Source organism: Melospiza melodia, chromosome 17, assembly GCF_035770615.1.
Source record: "Melospiza melodia melodia isolate bMelMel2 chromosome 17, bMelMel2.pri, whole genome shotgun sequence".
Classification (NCBI taxonomy): domain Eukaryota; kingdom Metazoa; phylum Chordata; class Aves; order Passeriformes; family Passerellidae; genus Melospiza; species Melospiza melodia.
The window spans coordinates 3,392,501-3,398,437 of NC_086210.1; the positions used below are offsets into that span (position 1 = coordinate 3,392,501).

A 5,937-nucleotide genomic window follows, 5' to 3' on the forward strand; every position below is an offset into this window, starting at 1 on the left:
GAGATCTTCAACCTCTGGCTTATTACCGGTACAATTCCAGATGCGCTGCGGGACTGCAGGACAGTCTTGATACCCAAGTCTTCAGATGTAGAGAAGCTTGGTGATATCAATAACTGGAGGCCTATCACTATTGGTTCAATGGTGATTAGGCTATTTTCCAGGATCGCCACGGCGAGGCTGTCCAAAGCTTGTCCCATTAACCCCCGGCAACGGGGTTTTATTTGCGCATCAGGGTGTGCCGAGAACCTCAAGTTGTTACAACTTGTGGTAAAAACAGCAAAAGGAGAGCACAAACATCTGGGGGTCGTGTTCGTGGACATCGCTAAGGCATTTGACACCGTGTGTCATGAGCATGTATTTGAGGGTCTGGTCCAGAGAGGTGTGGATTCACACGTGATTGATTTAGTGAGGGAAATGTATCGTGATGTCAGGACGTACATTTCCGTTGGAAGGGGAAGAACAGACCCCATATACATTCGCTCAGGTGTCAAACAGGGCAACCCTATGTCACCTCTGCTGTTTAATTTAGCGATGGACCCCCTTCTATGTAAACTTGAACGTGAAGGTGAAGGTTTCCATCATGGGGGTTGGAAAACTACGGCCATGGCATTTGCCAATGACCTAGTGCTCCTGAGTGATTCCTGGGAAGGCATGTGTTGTAACATCAAAATTCTGGAGGCCTTTTGTAATCTTACTGGCCTCAGTACGAAGGGTGAAAAATGTCACTTTTACACTTTGGCTTTTACATCAAGCCAACAAGGGACTCATATACTATCAATGATTGTCCCGCATGGGTAATAAACGGATCCCCTCTTAACATGATCGACCCAGGTTCCTCAGAAAGATATCTTGGCACATGGGTAGACCCCTGGACTGGCTTCGCAGACCCTAGATTATCAGAGAAGCTAACTGTTTGGCTCCATCGAATTGATCGTTCGCCTTTAAAACCTCTCCAGAAAGTCGATATACTCAGGACTTATACTATTCCGAGACTGATATATTTGGCTGACCATACTGAGGTTAAGGTGGGCCTCCTCGAATCCCTTGACCAGTTGATTCGTAATACGGTCAAGGAATGGCTTCATCTTCCACAAAGTACATGTGATGCGATCTTGTACTCGAGTTTCAAAGATGGTGGTTTAGGTCTCATCAGATTGGTGGCGCTCATTCCAAGTATACAGGCGAGAAGACTGCATAGATTGGCACAGTCTTCGGATGAGACTCTTGTGAATTATTTGAAGGAAATCCATCTGGAACGGTTATTTGAAAGACTGTGGCTAAAAGCAGGGGGGACACAAGAGTCCGTCCCATCAATTTGGGAGCCTCTACCGGCGGTAGAGTTGGGGGGTGATGATGAAGCCCGGCTTGAATGGGAAGCACCCGCTCCTAAAATTTGCTATCCAAAACCGTGTAATTGGAGGAAATTAGAATTTCAAAAGTGGATCCACCTGGTATCCCAGGGTCATGGAATTGAAAATTTTGAAAATGATGAGATCAGTAATGCCTGGATAAGGTGGTTTGGGGGCATACCTCACCGAAAATTAATCACGGCCCTACAATTAAGAGCCTATGTCTACCCGACAAGGGAATTCCTGGCTAGGGGTAGACAGGAGAATGTTGTTCAATCCTGCCGACATTGTGGAGCTAGATATGAGACCGTGGCCCACATTGTCGGCAACTGCGCCATCACTCAGGAAGCCAGGATTAAGAGACATAACGCCATCTGTGAAACTCTTAGTGAAGAGGCTAAGAGGGAGTGTTGGGCAGTAGACAAGGAGCCACACATTAGGAATGAGGCAAACGAATTGTTTAAACCGGATTTGATCTTTGTTAAAGGGTCTAAAGCAGTCGTGGTTGACGTGACAGTGAGGTACGAGCACTCTGAAATCTCATTGAGTGAAGCCACCTCGGAAAAGGCCAAGAAATATCAGCGCCTTCATAAGCAGATCGAACAATTGACGAATGCAAAGGAAATTGAATATGTTGGCTTCCCCATGGGAGCCTGTGGCAAATGGTTAGGCAAGAATACTGAGGTGCTGACCACCCTTGGTCTCTCTAAAACGAGGCTAGAGAGAACCGCGAGGGCCCTAGCATCTAAAGTACTCTTCGCCTCTGTCGATATTGTACATATTTTTGTAAGCAAAGCTAGATCGACTGTATCTGTAAATACATTGTAAATAAACAAGGCCCCTCCCCTTGGCTGGGTCCACTGGACAGTGGAATCGGTTTTGGGTGGGAGGGGTTCATCCCTCATAACCGCGTCTTAGCCCATATTTGGGTTAAAAATTCTGATTTGGACATCAGGTGGACGGGCCACCTTACTTAACCTGGAAAAGGAACATATACAGTTTGTATGTGTTTAATAAATAGCCAAATGCCTCGTCATCTAATTAGTGACGCACATGAATGGATGAACGAGATTCCCACTGTCCCTACCTACTATCGAGCGAAACCACAGCCAAGGGAACGGGCTTGGCGGAATCAGCGGGGAAAAAAGACCCTGTTGAGCTTGACTCCAGTCTGGCACTGTGAAAAGACATGAGAGGTGTAGAATAAGTGGGAAGCCAGGCACGCGCTCGGCGGTGCAGGGCGACCCGCCCGCCGGCGTCCCGGCCATCAGTGAAATACCACTACTCTGATTGTTTTTTCACTTACCCAGTGAGGCGGGGGGGGGCGAACCCCGAGGGGGGCTCTCGCTTCTGGCGCCAAGCGGCCGGTGCGCGCCGGCCACGACCTGCTCGGGGGACAGCGGCAGGTGGGGAGTTTGACTGGGCCGGTACACCTGTCAAAGCGTAACACAGGTGTCCTAAGGCAAGCTCAGGGAGGACGGAAACCTCCCGTGGAGCAGAAGGGCAAAAGCTCGCTTGATCTTTATTTTCAGTACGAATACAGACCATGAAAGCGGGGCCTCATGATCCTTCTGGCTTTTTTGGGTTTTAAGCAGGAGGTGTCAGAAAACTTAATACAGGGATAACTGGCTTGTGGCGGCCAAGCGTTCATAGCGACATCGCTTTTTGATCCTTCGATGTCAGCTCTTCCTATCATTGTGAAGCAGAATTCACCAAGCGTTGGATTGTTCACCCACTAATAGGGAATCTGAGCTTGGTTTAGACCGTCATGAGACAGGTTAGTTTTACCCTTCTGATGATGTGCTGTTGCAATAATAATCCTGGGAACCCTTGGGATGGGATGGGATGTGTTATCCCTGAGAGAAGTGAGGCCAATGGAGATCTCTCCCCTGAACACATTGCCTGCAGAACCCCTTCCAGAGCCCAGCTGAAGGCCTGGCCTTTGGGCTGGGATCAGTTTGGTCAGAGGGGTGACCTCCTTTGACCAGGGACACATCCTACTCTAGTGGGGGATGTTGCTGAGCAGGGCTTTGAGGGTCAGGCTGAAATGAATGTGCCAAGGGACAGTGAAGGGGCCTGGGAGGTTCCTCTCCACTCCTGGTGTGTGGCAGAAGGGTCTCACCCTCTTGTGGGTGTCTGTTCTCTGGTGGGACTGAGGCACCTGTGTGGTGCCCGAGTGCTGTGGCAGTTGAGACAGCTCCCTGGCCCAGGAGAGCCTCAGTGGGCCCGAGGGTCAGGAACCCCCCAGCACTGCATGGGGCTCCTGGGCCAGCTGTGGGATGTGTTCTGCCCCAGAACCTGCTCAGTGCAGTCCTGGAGGTCCTGGGGAAAAGGTCCTTGTTAAATGTCCGGGTTTTCTTTTTTATTTTATTTTCATATCTACTTCATGTTCAGGATATGTGGTTCATGACTGTCTGGTTGGGAAAGTCCTAAACCTGATATTCGACACAGTCGTTAAGTGTGCTGGATCCCATTGCTCTTGTCTGTGGCCATCCTGGGAACCCTTGGGATGGGATGGGATGTGTTATCCCTGAGAGAAGTGAGGCCAGTGGAGGTCTCTCCCCTGAGCACATTGCCTGCAGCACCCCTTCCGGAGCCCAGCAGAAGGCCTGGCCTGTGGGCTGGGATCAGTTTGGTCAGAAGGGTGACCTTCTTTGATAAGGGACACATCCTACTTTAGCAGGGGTCTTCCTCACAATTGGTAATGATTTCAAAGACAGAGCACATCCCTTCTGGGATTTCCTTTCCTTTCTTTGAGCACTAAAGGAGGAATCTCACCCTGGGTTTAGCTACAGGGACAAAAGGCAGAAGCCTTTCTGTGCAGGTGAGTGCCAGTCCTTGCCCACACTTCCTGGAAACGGAACCCTGCCAAGCAGGAAGGAGATCCAGAGGTGAGGGCCTGGTGCAGTCAGATTGAGCAGTCCCACCTGTCCATAAATTCCCATTTCCAAAGGCCTCCAGACAGTCCTTTGTTATGTTGCCCATCCCCATGCAGATGCCCAGGACCCTGGGATCCCAGGGTGCACAGATGTCCCTGCAGTGGGCTTTTCCCAGCACAGGCCAGGACAGCCTGGAGGAGAGGAAACAAAAAACCAACCTGTAGAAGACCCAAGAAGAGACCCTCAAAAAGAGACTTTAAAACAGAGGAGTTCATCATCCTCAGGCAGGATGGGTGGGCTCCCCTTCAAACAAGCAATGTCAGTTTCCCACTGACACCAATCCTTTTCTACAGGATGGACAAATAAGGAGTAAATAAAAACCCACGGAATGTGACATAGATGAAGACTTCCAGGAGCCCAGTTGCGAAGTGTGGATGTTCAGGGACATCACACCATGACCAATATGATCAAGTGAAGCCAAATTTATTATCCCTAAAAAGACTAGATTTATAATAAGTTTCTACTGCCCACGCTTCTCTAGCTAATACATGATTGGTTAATCCTAGCTGTTAACACATCTAAATTAAATGCTGATTGGATCATCTAATTTTTCGTGCATCTTGCTGTGGTTGTCTGGCCCACCCATTGCTTTCTCTTTTTTCTCACTCTCCCAAGCTTGCTGACAAACTTGCTGAGTCCTGATGACTCTTCTTCTTGTATCTTTCTCAAGGATATACTGACCCCATTTCTGAATATGTCCATTATCCATTGTTTGTGAATGTGTTCATTGTCCATTAGTACAAGCAGGCTGGATTGTGCATCGGCCGAATATGGCCATTGTCTAGCAAGAACTCCTCAACCTACAAAAAATCCTCAACACCCCAGAGCCTGACCACGCCCCACAGCCCACCTCAGAAATGAACCACCCAGATTGGGTGGGGGGTCTGATGAAGGAGATGTGTGAGATGGGCCAGATGCTGAAGGAATACACTTCCCCAGCTGGTGAGGAAACCTCCCCCTGCCTCAAAGAGGGAGAGTCTGATGGTGCAGCAGCGGAACCCACAGATGTTACAACTGTCCAAGTTCCAGCTGAACTGCAGAGGCAGTCACAGCCAGCAGCAGTTGCTCTGTGGAAACGAGGCGGTCTAAGATGAAATCAGAGCACCCAGACAAGGATAAGAATGGAGGGCCCTCACAACTCACAGGGGAGCCAATGGTTGAGATCATCACTGAGTCCCTGATGTACAAAAGTCTCTGTAATCTGCACACAGACATTGTACGCACAGGGATGTGAGGCTTATACAACCTGGTTACTCTGGGTCTGGGATCTTATGGGTACAGGTGTCCAGCTGGATGGTGGTGAGGCAAGGAATTTGGGACGCTTGACCCAGGACTCAGGTATCAATCAGATTTTTGTAAGGGAGCCAGGGCTTTTAATAAGTGTCAGAGAGAGGTTTGTTCATAGGGAGAGAATGCAGGAGCAGCACCATAGAATGTGCTGGAAGACTAGAGGATGGGATCCAACAGCTGAGAGAAGTAACAGTATTGGAGGTACTCTTTGGGAGGGATAGACAGCATGATAATGACCCCAACAAGGTCAGGTGCACAGGGCAAATGTTGTGGAGCCTGGCAAATCTGGGGCCATCTCAATACACCACCTTTATTGCAACAATTAATGCCAATACCGGCTGGGAGACAGTGGGTCATGG

At 49.3% G+C, this 5,937-nt stretch overlaps 1 pseudogene; it reads left to right on the forward strand.

The window, feature by feature from the left end:
- Positions 1 to 3,156, forward strand: part of LOC134426181 (28S ribosomal RNA) — a 7,661-nt pseudogene extending 4,505 nt beyond the window's left edge.
- The last annotated feature ends 2,781 nt before the right edge of the window (positions 3,157 to 5,937 follow it).